Genomic DNA, 15,425 nt, shown 5'->3' on the forward strand with positions numbered 1-15,425 from the left:
TACACTGCCAAAGTATATATTCAAAAGATTTACAATACCCAAATCATTCTTAATAATATTGACATCAACTTTTTTAAAATACATACTTTAATCTTCAATGATTTCCTATTGTTCACTTATAAACAAAAATGTTTTTGGATTTTAATTTCATCTAAATGTAATTCTTTTTTTATGTTCTAAATAGCATTCATAATTCATATGTCCATGGACCCTTCAACCTTCTTCTGAGCCATTTTTGTGTATTGTGATGACTTAACTTTGATAGATACCTTCTATCACTTACTTCAGATTCCTTCAGAACAACCTTTCCTATTTGTTCCTAAGTGGTGCTCATTTTCCTTACTGGTTACAGCTTTTCAAACTGCCATAAATTAAGTTGCAGTGAAATGTCATATTGACTGCAACTGTTTGCCTGCGCAAAAGTCTTTTTATTCAAAGTTTATGGTTGTGAATGGTCTTTTTTTCCACACAACCTTTCTATATTAAATCAACTTATACAGTAGTTCAATTCTCTGATCTTTACCATCAATTCACTTAAATATTATATACTGTCCTCTGAGAAAAGCATAAAATATAGCTAAATAATATATAGTTTACAGTTTTTCTCTATTATATTCTAAATTCATCATTGGAAAAATCATCTAACATTAAATACCTAGCATCTACAGTTTGCGCTTTCATCATCAAAGAGCATTTGCTAACATTAAAAACAAATCTACACTATTCTCATCAAAAAGAATCATCAATAAAGAGAAATATCCAATAGATCTAAAAAATAAATTTATTTACGTTCACGATGTAATCATTTCAATTCTTGAAATAATCTAACTAACAAAAATAAACTGCATAAACCATAAAATCTATTTGATTTTTTCATAAGGTAAATGGTATTCTGCAAAACATTTCCCTTTCCTTCGGCAAATAAACTGTAAATAGAGAAAACTGACTATTGGCTTTATATGCCAAACTTAACTGGTCACTAACCATTTTCTGAGGAGCACAACATATACATCCGGTGCCAACACATCCGTTACGAATCTCAGTTTCATTACTTTGACAACTGCTACCTTCACTACAATGACCTCCTTGATTCATACATGATGGCTGCACACTACACACTGTAACTTTATTTCAAAATTTCTTTTAATTCACGTCCATAAAAAGTGCATTTATGCATGTACGATCATAATACATAGGACAGTCTAATGCATAGCTCAGTTTATTTATTGCATCTACAGTTTTCGCTTTCATCATCAAAGAGCATTTGGAATTATCAATAAAGACGAATATCCAAAAGACTTAAAAAAAATTTAGATATGTTCACGGTGTGATCATTTAAACATTTAAAAGAGCCTAACTAATAAAAATAAAATGCATAAACCACAAAATCTATTTGATTTTTTCATAAGGTAAATGGTATACTGCAAAACATTTCCCTTTCCTTCAGCAAAATACTGTAAATAGAGAAAACTGACTATCGGCTTTATATGCCAAACTTAACTGGTCACTAACCATTTCGAGGAGCACAACATATACATCCGGTGCCAACACATCCGTTACGAATCTCAGTTTCATTACTTTGACAACTGCTACCTTCACTACAATGACCTCCTTGATTCATACATGACGGCTGCACACTACACACTGTAACTTTATTTCAAAATTTTCTTTTAATTCATGTCAATAAAAATGGCATTGTATGTATGTACAATCATATATATGACAGTGCAATACACAGCTCAGTTTACTTCTTGCGCTACTTTTATTACGAGTACCAAAAACACCAAAATTCCAAATTCTTTGCTATCAATGTACTCATACATCATTTCATCCTCACAACCTCTTATATTTTCTATAAGTTATTCTAATATGTTCCCATGAAATGGAATCAGGCTCATAGGCCTATAATTCATTCATTCATCAGTTCAGCCCTTCTTAGTTATGGTGCAATATTTTCCACTATCCGGTTCTCTACTCCTCACCTTTCATCCAAGATGAATCGTAAATTTAACACAAATTAGGAACAATCACTCATTCCACTTCTACTATCACCCTTCAGTTGAATCATCTAGATCTGTAGACTATTGTTGTTCAATATTTCCACTTTCAATGTTTCCTCTATTATGCTCTTATTGGCTTCCTTTCTTACCATTTTAAAAATAATCTGAATCTCTGTAGTGTCTTCACTGTCAATACACTGGCAAAGTATATATTCAAAAGATTTACAATACCCAAATCATTCTTAATAATATTGACATCAACTTTTTTAAAATACATACTTTAATCTTCAATGATTTACCTATTGTTCTTTATACAAAAGATATTTTTGGAATTTAATTTCATCTAAATGTAATTTTTTTTATGTTCTAAATAGCATTCATAATTCATATGTCCATGGTGCTTCAACCTTCTTCTGAGCCATTTTTATGTATTGTGATGACTCAACTTTGATAGATACCTTCTATCACTTATTTCAGATTCCTTCATAACAACCTTTCCTATTTGTTCCTAAGTGGTGCTCATTTTCTTTACTGGTACACAGTTTTTCAAACTGCCATAAATTAAGCTGCAGTGAAATGTCATATTGACTGCAAAAATTTGCCTGCTCAAAAGTCTTTTATTCAAAGTTTATGGTTGTGAATGGTCTTTTTTTCCACACAATCTTTCTATTTTAAATCAACTTATACAGTGGTCTCAATTCTCTGATATTTACCATCAGTTAAAACTTGAATATTATATACTGTCCTCTGAGAAAAGCATAAAATATAGCTAAATAATATACCGTTTACCGGTTTTTCTCTATCACATTCTAAATTCATCACTTGGAAAAACTATCTAACATTAAATACAAGCATCTACAGTTTGCTATTTCACCATCAAAAAGCATTTGGAATCATCAATAAAGACAAATATCCAAAACATTTAAAAAATAAATTTATATATGTTCACGGGGTAATCATTGAAACATTTCAAATTATCTAACTAATAAAAATAAACTGCATACTCCATAAAATCTATCTCATTTTTCATAAGGTAAATGGTATACTACAAAACATTTCCCTTTCCTTCAGCAAATAAACTGTAAATAGAGAAAACTGAGTATTGGCTTTATATGCAAAACTTAACTAGTCACTAACCATTTTGAGGAGCACAACATATACATCCGGTGCCAACACATCCATTAAGAATCTCAGTTTCATTACTTTGACAAATGCTAGCTTGACTACAATGACCTCCTTGATTCATATATGGCGGCTGCACACTACACACTAACTTTATTTCAAAATTTTCTTTTAATTCATGTCAATAAAAAATGCATTGTATGCATGTACGATAATAAATATGACAGCCTAACACACAGCTTAGTTTATTTATTGCACTACTTTTCTTACAAGTACCAGAAACACCAAAATTCCAAATTCTTGGTTGTCAATCTACTCATACATCATTTCATTCTCAATATCTTTTATATTTTCTATAATAACATATTCTAAAATGTTCCCATGAAATGGTATCAGGCTCATGGGACTATAAATCATTTATTCATCAATTCAACCCTTCTTAGTTATGGTGCAATATTTTCCACTATCCAGTTCTCTACTACTAATCTTTCATCCATGGATGAATCGTAAATTTTACACAAATTAGGAACAATCTCTCATTCCACTTCTACTATCACCCTTCAGTTTAATCACCTAGATCTCCAGACTATTATTGGTCAATATTTCCACTTTCAATGTTTCCTCTGTTATGCTCCTTAATGGCTTTCTTTCTTACCATTTTCAAAAAATAATCTGAATCTCTGTAGTGTCTTCCAATGTCAATACACTGACAAAGTATATATTTAAAAGATTTACAATACCCAAATCATTCTTAATAATACTGAAATCAACTTTTTTAAAAATATATACTTTTAATCTTCTGTGAATTCCTATTGTTCACTTATACAAAAGATGGCTTTGGAATTTAATTTCATCTAAATGTAATTCTTTTTCTATGTTCTAAATAGCATTCATAATTCATATGTCCATAGGTGCTTCAACCTCCTTCTGAGCCAATTTTATGTATTGTGATGACTCAACTTTGATAGATACCTTCTATCACTTATTTCAGATTCCTTCATAACAACCCTTCCTATTTCTTCCTAAGTGGTGCTCATTTTCTTTACTGGTACACCTTTCTCAAACTGCCATAAATTAAGCTGCAGTGAAATGTCATATTGACTGCAACTATTTGCCTGCTCAAAAGTCTTTTTATTCAAAGTTAATGGTCGTGAATGGTCTTTTTTTTACAATCTTTCTATTTTAAATCAATGTATACAGTGGTCTCAATTCTCTGATGTTTACCATCAGTTAAATTGAATATTATATACTGTCCTCTGAGAAAACCATAAAATATAGCTAAATAATATACCGCTCACCGGTTTTCTCTCTATCACATTCTAAATTCATCACTTGGAAAAACTATCTAACATTAAATACAAGCATCTACAGTTTGCTATTTCACCATCAAAAAAGCATTTGAAATCATCAATAGAGACAAATATCCAAAACATTTATAAAATAAATTTAAATATGTTCACGGGGTAATCATTGAAACATTTGAAATTATCTAACTAATAAAAATAAACTGCATACTCCATAAAATCAATTTGATTTTTTCATAAGGTAAATGGTATACTGCAAAACATTTCCCTTCCCTTCAGCAAATAAACTGTAAATAGAGAAAACTCAGTATTGGCTTTATATGCAAAACTTAACTAGTCACTAACCATTTTGAGGAGCGCAACATATACATCCGGTGCCAACACATCCATTACGAATCTCAGTTTCATTACTTTGACAACTGCTAGCTTGACTGCAATGACCTCCTTGATTCAAACATGGCGGCTGCACACTACACACTGTAAATTTATTTCAAAAATTTTCTTTTAATTCATGTCAATAAAAAGGGCATTGTATGCATGTACGATCATACATATGACAGTGCAATACACAGCTCAGTTTATTTCTTGCGCTACTTTTATTACAAGTACCAAAAACACCAACATTCCAAATTCTTTGCTATCAATGTACTCATACATCATTTCATCCTCAAAACCTCTTATATTTTCTATAATAACTTATTCTAATATGTTCCCATGGAATGGAATCAGGCTCATACGCCTATAATTCATTCATTCAAAAGTTCAACCCTTCTTAGTAATGGTGCAATATTTTCCACTATCCAGTTCTCTACTCCTAATTTTTCATCCGAGGATGAATAGCAAATTTAACACAAATTAGGAACAATCTCTCATTCCACTTCTACTATCACCCATCAGTTGAATCATCTAGATCTGTAGACTATTGTTGTTCAATATTTCCACTTTCAATGTTTCTTGTATTATGCTCTTAATGGCTTTCTTTCTTACCATTTTCAAAAAATTATCTGAATTTTTGTAGTGTCTTCTACTGTCAATACACTGGCAAAATATATATTCAAAATACTTACAATACCCAAATCATTCTTAATAATATTGTCATCAACTTTTTTTTAATACATACTTTAATTTTCAATGATTTCCTATTGTTCACTTATACAAAAGATATCTTTGGAATTTAATTTCACCTAATTGTAATTCTTTTTCTATGTTCTAAATAGCATTCATAATTCATATGTCCATGGTGCTTCAACCTTCTTCTGAGCCACTTTTATGTATTGTGATGACTCAACTTTGACAGATACCTTCTATCACTTATTTCAGATTCCTTCATAACAACCCTTCCTATTTCTTCCTAAGTGGTGCTCATTTTCTTTACTGGTACAGCTTTCTCAAACTGCCATAAATTAAGCTGCAGTGAAATGTCATATTGACTGCAACTATTTGCCTGCTCAAAAGTCTTTTTATTCAAAGTTAATGGTCATGAATGGTTTTTTTTTTTTACAATCTTTCTATTTTAAATCAACATATACAGTGGTCTCAATTCTCTGATATTTACCATCAGTTAAAATGAATATTATATACTGTCCTCTAAGAAAAGCATAAAATATAGCTAAATAATATATTTGTATATCACTGGTTTCTCTCTATCACATTCTAAATTCATCACTTGGAAAAACTATCTAACATTAAATACAAGCATCTACAGTTTGCTATTTCACCATCAAAAAGCATTTGGAATCATCAATAAAGACAAATATCCAAAACATTTAAAAAATAAATTTATATATGTTCACGGGGTAATCATTGAAACATTTAAAAAATTATCTAACTAAAAAAAAAAATAAACTGCATAAACCATAAAATCATATTTGATTTTTTCATAAGGTAAATGGTATACTGCAAAACATTTCCCTTTCCTTCAGCAAATAAGCTGTAAATAGAGAAAACTCAGTATTGGCTTTATATGCAAAACTTAACTAGTCACTAACCATTTTGAGGAGCGCAACATATACATCCGGTGCCAACACATCCATTAAGAATCTCAGTTTCATTATTTTGACAACTGCTAGCTTGACTGCAATGACCTCCTTGATTCGTACATGGCGGCTGCACACTACACACTGTAACTTTATTTCAAAATTTTCTTTTAATTCATGTCAATAAAAATTGCATTGTATGCATGTACGATAATAAATAGGACAGCCTAACACACAGCTTACTTTATTTATTGCACTACTTTTCTTACGAATACCAGAAACACCAAAATTCCTAATTCTTGGCTGTCAATCTACTCATACATCATTTCATTCTCAATATCTCTTATATTTTCTATAATAACATTCTAATATGTTCCCATGAAATGGTATCAGGCTCATGGGACTATAAATCATTTATTCATCAATTCAACCCTTCTTAGTTATGGTGCAATATTTTCCACTATCCAGTTCTCTACTACTCATCTTTCATCCATGGATGAATCGTAAATTATACACAAATTAGGAACAATCTCTCATTCCACTTCTACTATCACCCTTCAGTTTAATCACCTAGATCTACAGACTATTGTTGTTCAATATTTCCACTTTCAATGTTTCCTCTATTATGCTCCTTAATGGCTTTCTTTCTTACCATTTTCAAAAAATAATCAAAATCTCTGTAGTGTCTTCCACTGTCAATACACTGGCAAAGTATATATTCAAAAGATTTACAATACCCAAATCATTCTTAGAAATACTGAAATCAACTTTTTAAAAAATATATACTTTAATCTTCAATGATTTCCTATTGTTCACTTATACAAAAGATAGCTTTGGAATTTAATTTCATCTAAATGTAATTCTTTTTCTATGTTCTAAAAAGCATTCATAATTCATATGTCCATGGTGCTTCAACCTCCTTCTGAGCCATTTTTATGTATTGTGATGACTCAACTTATATAGATACCTTCTATCACTTATTTCAGGTTCCTTCATAACAACCTTTCCTATTTGTTCCTAAGTGTTGCTCAATTTCTTTACTGGTACAGCTTTCATGAAAGTGTCTTAATTAAGCTGCAGTGAAATGTCATATTGACTGCAAAAATTTGCCTGCTCAAAAGTCTTTTTATTCAAAGTTTATGGTCAAGAATGCTCTTTTTTTCCACAATCTTTCTACTTAAAATCAACTTATACAGTGGTCTCAATTCTCTGATATTTACCATCACTTAAACTGAATATTATATACTGTCCTCTGAGAAAAGCATAAAATATAGCTAAATAATATACCGCTCACCGGTTTTCTCTCTATCACATTCTAAATTCATCACTTGGAAAAACAATCTAACATTAAATACAAGCATCTACAGTTTGCTATTTCACCATCAAAAAGCATTTGGAATCATCAATAAAGACAAATATCCAAGAGATTTAAAAAATAAATTTATATACGTTCACAGGGTAATCATTGAAACATTTCTAATTATCTAACTAAAAAATATAAACTGCATACTCCATAAAATCAATTTGATTTTTTCATAAGGTAAATGGTATACTGCAAAACATTTCCTTTTCCTTCAGCAAATAAACTGTAAATAGAGAAAACTCAGTATTGGCTTTATATGCAAAACTTAACTAGTCACTAACCATTTTGAGGAGCGCAACATATACATCCGGTGCCAACACATCCATTACGAATCTCAGTTTCATTACTTTGACAACTGCTAGCTTGACTGCAATGACCTCCTTGATTCGTACATGGCGGCTGCACACTACACACTGTAACTTTATTTCAAAATTTTCTTTTAATTCATGTCAATAAAAAGGGCATTGTATGCATGTACGGTCATATATATGACAGTGCAATACACAGCTCAGTTTACTTCTTGCGCTACTTTTATTACGAGTACCAAAAACACCAACATTCCAAATTCTTTGCTATCAATGTACTCATACATCATTTCATCCTCAAAACCTCTTATATTTTCTATAATAACTTATTCTAATATGTTCCCATGGAATGGAATCAGATTCATACGCCTATAATTCATTCATTCAAAAGTTCAACCCTTCTTAGTTATGGTGCAATATTTTCCACTATCCAGCTCTCTACTCCTAATTTTTCATCCAAGGATGAATTGTAAATTTTACACAAATTAGGAACAATCTCTCATTCCACTTCTACTATCACCCTTCAGTTGAATCATCTAGATCTGTAGACTATTGTTGTTCAATATTTCCACTTTCAATGTTTCTTGTATTATGCTCTTAATGGCTTTCTTTCTTACCATTTTCAAAAAATTATCTGAATTTTTGTAGTGTCTTCTACTGTCAATACACTGGCAAAATATATATTCAAAATACTTACAATACCCAAATCATTCTTAATAATATTGACATCAACTTTTTTTATAATATATACTTTAATTTTCAATGATTTCCTATTGTTCACTTATACAAAAGATATCTTTGGAATTTAATTTCACCTAATTGTAATTCTTTTTCAATGTTCTAAATAGCATTCATAATTCATATGTCCATGGTGCTTCAACCTTCTGAGCCACTTTTATGTATTGTGATGACTCAACTTTGACAGATACCTTCTATCACTTATTTCAGATTCCTTCATAACCACACCTTTCCTATTTCATCCTAAGTGGTGTTCATTTTCTTTACTGGTACAGCTTTCTCAAACTGCCATAAATTAAGCTGCAGTGAAATGTCATACTGACTGCAACTATTTGCCTGCTCAAAAGTCTTTTTATTCAAAGTTTATGGCCGTGAATATCTTTTTTTTTCCACAATCTTTCTATGTTAAATCAACTTATACAGTCGTCTCAGTTCTCTGATATTTACCATCAGTTAAATTGAATATTATATTCTGTCTTCAGAGAAAAGCTTAAAGTATAGCTAAATAATATATAGTTTACAGTTTATCTCTGTTATATTCTAAATTCATCATTCGCAAAAGCTATCTAACATTAAATACCTGCATCTACAGTTTACGCTTTCATCATCAAAGAGTATTTGGAACCATCAATAAAGACAAATATACAAAAGTTTTAAAAAATGAATTTAGATATGTCCACAGTATAATCATTTAAACATTTACAGTAAAATAATCTAATAAAAATAAACTGCATACACCATAAAATATATTTTTTTTTTATAAGGTAAATGTTATACTGCAAAACACATCCATTAAGAATCTCAGTTTATTACTTTGACAAATGCTACCTTGACTGCAATGACCTCCTCCATTCATACATGACGGCTGCACTCTACACAGTAACTTTATTTCAAAATTTTCTTTTAATTCAGGTCAATAAAAAGTGCATTTATGCATGTATGATCATACATATGACAGTCTTAAACATAGTTCAGTTTATTTATTGCATCTACAGTTTGTGCTTTCATCATCAAAGAGCATTTGGAATTATCAATGAAGATAAATATCCAAAAAAAAGATTAGAAAAAAATTTAGATATGTTCATGGTGTGATCATTTAAACATTTAAAATACTCTAATAAAAGTAAACTGCATAAACCATAAAATCAATTTGATTTTTCATAAGGTAAATGGTATAGTACTACAAAACATTTCCCTTTCCTTTAGCAAATAAACTGTAAATAGAGAAAACTCAGTATTGGCTTTACAGTATATGCAAAACTTAACTAGTCACTAACCATTTCGAGGGGCGCAACATATACATCCGGTGCCAACACACCCATTAAGAATCTCAGTTTCATTACTTTGACAAATGCTAGCTTGACTGCAATGACCTCCTTGATTCGTACATGACGGCTGCACACTACACACTGTAACTTTATTTCAAAATTTTCTTTTAATTCATGTCAATAAGAAATGCACTGTATGCATGTACGATAATAAATATGACAGCCTAACACACAGCTTAGTTTATTTATTGCACTACTTTTATTACGAATACGAAAAACACCAAAATTCCAAATTCTTTGCTTTCAATTTACTCATACAGTACATCATTTCATTCTCAATGTCTCTTATATTCTCTATAATAACTTATTCTAATATGTTCCCATGAAATGGTATCAGGCTCATGGGACTATAAATCATTTATTCATCAATTCAACCCTTCTTAGTTATGGTGCAATATTTTCCAATATCCAGTTCTCTACTAGTCATCTTTCACCCACGGATGAATCGTAAATTTTACACAAATTAGGAACAATCTCTCATTCCACTTCTACTATCACCTTCAGTTTAATCACCTACATCTGCAGACTATTATTGTTCAATATTTCCACTTTCAATGCTTCCTCTATTATGCTCCTTAATGGCTTTCTTTCTTACCATTTTCAAAAAATAATCTAAATCTGTAGTGTCTTCCACTGTCAATACACTGGCAAAGTATATATTCAAAAGATTTACAATACCCAAATCATTCTTAATAATACTGAAATCAACTTTTTTGAAAATACATACTTTAATCCTCAATGATTTCCTATTATTCACTTATACAAAAGATGGCTTTGGAATTTAATTTCATCTAAATGTAATTCTTTATCTGTGTTCTGAATAGCATTCATAATTCATATGTCCATGGTGCTTCAACCTTCTTCTGAGCCATTTTTTTGTATTGTGATGACTCAACTTTGATAAATACCTTCTATCACTTATTTCAGGTTCCTTCATAACAACCTTTCCTATTTGTCCCTAAGTGGTGCTCATTTTCTTTACTGGTACACCTTTCTCAAACTGCCATAAATTAAGCTGCAGTGAAATGTCATATTGACTGCAAAAATTTGCCTGCTCAAAAGTCTTTTTATTCAAAGTTTATGGACATGAATGGTCTTTTTTTTTCACAATCTTTCTACTTAAAATCAACTTATACAGTGGTCTCAATTCTCTGATATTTACCATCAGTTAAACTGAATATTATATACTGTCCTCTGAGAAAAGCATAAAATATAGCTAAATAATATACCGTTCACCGGTTTTCTCTCTATCACATTCTAAATTCATCACTTGGAAAAACAATCTAACATTAAATAGAAGCATCTACAGTTTGCTATTTCACCATCAAAAAGCATTTGGAATCATCAATAAAGACAAATATCCAAGAGATTTAAAAAATAAATTTATATACGTTCACAGGGTAATCATTGAAACATTTCAAATTATCTAACTAAAAAATATAAACTGCATACTCCATAAAATCAATTTGATTTTTTCATAAGGTAAATGGTATACTGCAAAACATTTCCCTTCCCTTCAGCAAATAAACTGTAAATAGAGAAAACTCAGTATTGGCTTTATATGCAAAACTTAACTAGTCACTAACCATTTTGAGGAACGCAACATATACATCCGGTGCCAACACATCCATTAAAAATCTCAGTTTCATTATTTTGACAACTGCTAGCTTGACTGCAATGACCTCCTCGATTCGTACATCGCGGCCGCGCACTACACACTGGAACTTTTTCAAAATTTTCTTTTAATTCATGTCAATAAAAAATAAATTGTATGCATGTACGATAATAAATATGACAGCCTAACACACAGCTCAGTTTATTTATTGCACTACTTTTATTATGAGTACTAAAAACACCAAAATTCCAAATTCTTTGCTGTCAATCTACTCATACATCTTTTCATTCTCAATATCTCTTATATTTTCTATAACAACATACTCTAATATGTTCCCATGAAATGGAATCAGGTTGATGGGACTATAAATCATTTATTCATCAATTCAACCCTTCTCAGTTATAGTGCAATATTTTCCACTATCCAGTTCTCTACTACTCATCTTTCATCAACGGATGAATCGTAAATTTTACACAAATTAGGAACAATTTCTCATTCCACTTCTACTATCACCATTCAATTTAATCACCTAGATCTGCAAACTATTGTTGTTCAATATTTCCACTTTCAATGTTTCCTCTATTATGCTCTTAATGGCTTTCTTTCTTACCATTTTCAAAAAATAATCTGAATCTCTGTAGTGTCTTTCACTGTCAATACACTGGCAAAGTATATATTCAAAAGATTTACAATACCCAAATCATTCTTAATAATATTGACATCAACTTTTTTTAAAATATATACTTTAATCTTCCATGATTTCCTATTGTTCACTTATACAAAAGATGTCTTTGGAATTTAATTTCATCTAAATGTAATTCTTTTTCTATGTTCTAAATAGCATACATAATTCATATGCCCATGACCCTTCAACCTTCTTCCGAGCCATTTTTATGTATGGTGATGACTTAACTTTGATAGATACCTTCTATCACTTATTTCAGATTCCTTCATAACAACCCTTCCTATTTCTTCCTAAGTGATGCTCATTTTCATTACTGGTACAGCTTTCTCAAACTGCCATAAATTAAGCTGCAGTGAAATGTCATACTGACTGCAACTATTTGCCTGTTCAAAAGTCTTTTTATATAAAGTTTATGGTCGTGAATGGTCTTGTTTTTCGACAATCTTTGTATTTTAAATCATCTTATACAGTGGTCTCAATTCTCTGATATTTACCATCAGTTAAAATGAATATTATATACTGTCCTCTGAGAAAAGCATAAAATATAGCTAAATAATATACCATTCACCGGTTTTCTCTCTATTACATTCTAAATTCATCATTCGGAAAAATTATCTACCATTAAATAAAAGCATCTACAGTTTGCTATTTCACCATCAAAGAGCATTTGGAATCATCAATAAAGACAAATATCCAAAAGATTTAAAATATAAATTTGTACATGTTCATAGGGTAATCATTGAAACATTTCTAATTATCTAACTAATAAAAATAAACTGCATAAACCATAAAATCTATTTTTTTTTTCATAAGGTAAATGGTATACTGCAAAACATTTCCTTTTCCTTCAGCAAATAAACTGTAAATAGAGAAAACTCAGTATTGGCTCTATATGCAAAACTTAACTAGCCACTAACCATTTCCAAGAGCACAACATATACATCCGGTGCCAACACATCCATTACGAATCTCAGTTTCATTAATTTGACAACTGCTAGCTTGACTACAATGACCTCCTTGATTCATACATGACAGCTGCACACTACACACTAACTTTATTTCAAAATTTTCTTTTAATTCACGTCAATAAAAATGGCATTGTATGTATGTACGATCATATATATGACAGTGCAATACACAGCTCAGTTTACTTCTTGCGCTACTTTTATTACGAGTACCAAAAACACCAACATTCCAAATTCTTTGCTATCAATGTACTCATACATCATTTCATCCTCAAAACCTCTTATATTTTCTATAATAACTTATTCTAATATGTTCCCATGGAATGGAATCAGATTCATACGCCTATAATTCATTCATTCAAAAGTTCAACCCTTCTTAGTTATGGTGTAATATTTGCCACTATCCAGCTCTCTACTCCTAATTTTTCATCCAAGGATGAATTGTAAATTTTACACAAATTAGGAACAATCTCTCATTCCACTTCTACTATCACCCTTCAGTTGAATCATCTAGATCTGTAGACTATTGTTGTTCAATATTTCCACTTTCAATGTTTCTTGTATTTTGCTCTTAATGGCTTTCTTTCTTACCATTTTCAAAAAATTATCTGAATTTTTGTAGTGTCTTGTACTGTCAATACACTGGCAAAATATATATTCAAAATACTTACAATACCCAAATCATTCTTAATAATATTGACATCAACTTTTTTTATAACATATACTTTAATTTTCAATGATTTCCTATTGTTCACTTATACAAAAGATATCTTTGGAATTTAATTTCACCTAATTGTAATTCTTTTTCAATGTTCTAAATAGCATTCATAATTCATATGTCCATGGTGCTTCAACCTTCTGAGCCACTTTTATGTATTGTGATGACTCAACTTTGACAGATACCTTCTATCACTTATTTCAGATTCCTTCATAACCACACCTTTCCTATTTCATCCTAGGTGGTGTTCATTTTCTTTACTGGTACAGCTTTCTCAAACTGCCATAAATTAAGCTGCACTGAAATGTCATATTGACTGCAAATGTTTGCCTGCTCAAAAGTCTTTTTATTCAAAGTTTATGGCCGTGAATGGTCTCTTTTTTCCACAATCTTTCTATGTTAAATCAACTTATACAGCCGTCTCAGTTCTCTGATATTTACCATCAGTTAAATTGAATATTATATTCTGTCTTCAGAGAAAAGCTTAAAGTATAGCTAAATAATATATAGTTTACAGTTTATCTCTGTTATATTCTAAATTCATCATTCGCAAAAGCTATCTAACATTAAATACCTGCATCTACAGTTTACGCTTTCATCATCAAAGAGTATTTGGAACCATCAATAAAGACAAATATACAAAAGTTTTAAAAAATGAATTTAGATATGTCCACAGTATAATCATTTAAACATTTACAGTAAAATAATCTAATAAAAATAAACTGCATACACCATAAAATATATTTGTTTTTTTATAAGGTAAATGTTATACTGCAAAACACATCCATTAAGAATCTCAGTTTATTACTTTGACAAATGCTACCTTGACTGCAATGACCTCCTCCATTCATACATGACGGCTGCACTCTACACAGTAACTTTATTTCAAAATTTTCTTTTAATTCAGGTCAATAAGAAGTGCATTTATGCATGTATGATCATACATATGACAGTCTTAAACATAGTTCAGTTTATTTATTGCATCTACAGTTTGTGCTTTCATCATCAAAGAGCATTTGGAATTATCAATGAAGATAAATATCCAAAAAAAGATTAGAAAAAAAATTTAGACATGTTATCGGTGTGATCATTTAAACATTTAAAATACTCTAACTAATAAAAGTAAACTGCATACTCCATAAAATCAATTTGATGTTTTTCATAAGGTAAATGGTATACAGTACTACAAAACATTTCCTTTTCCTTCAGCAAATAAACTGTAAATAGAGAAAACTCAGTATTGGCTTTATATGCAAAACTTAACTAGTCACTAACCATTTCGAGGGGCACAACATATACATCCGGT

At 30.4% G+C, this 15,425-nt stretch overlaps 1 long non-coding RNA gene across 1 annotated transcript in view; it reads right to left on the reverse strand.

Annotated features, from left to right (window-relative positions):
- Nucleotides 1–9,600: 9,600 nt before the first annotated feature.
- Nucleotides 9,601–15,425, reverse strand: part of LOC136851433 (uncharacterized) — a 38,256-nt gene continuing 32,431 nt past the window's right edge. Inside the window, exons 3-4 of the long non-coding RNA XR_010856879.1 lie at nt 11,723–11,860; nt 9,601–10,223 (exon numbers count right to left, since the gene is read on the reverse strand). This is a non-coding gene — a long non-coding RNA (uncharacterized lncRNA). The remainder of the gene's footprint in view (nt 10,224–11,722; nt 11,861–15,425) is intronic.

The sequence above is a fragment of the Macrobrachium rosenbergii genome, chromosome 23 (assembly GCF_040412425.1).
Source record: "Macrobrachium rosenbergii isolate ZJJX-2024 chromosome 23, ASM4041242v1, whole genome shotgun sequence".
In the NCBI taxonomy this organism is placed as follows: Eukaryota; Metazoa; Arthropoda; class Malacostraca; order Decapoda; family Palaemonidae; genus Macrobrachium; species Macrobrachium rosenbergii.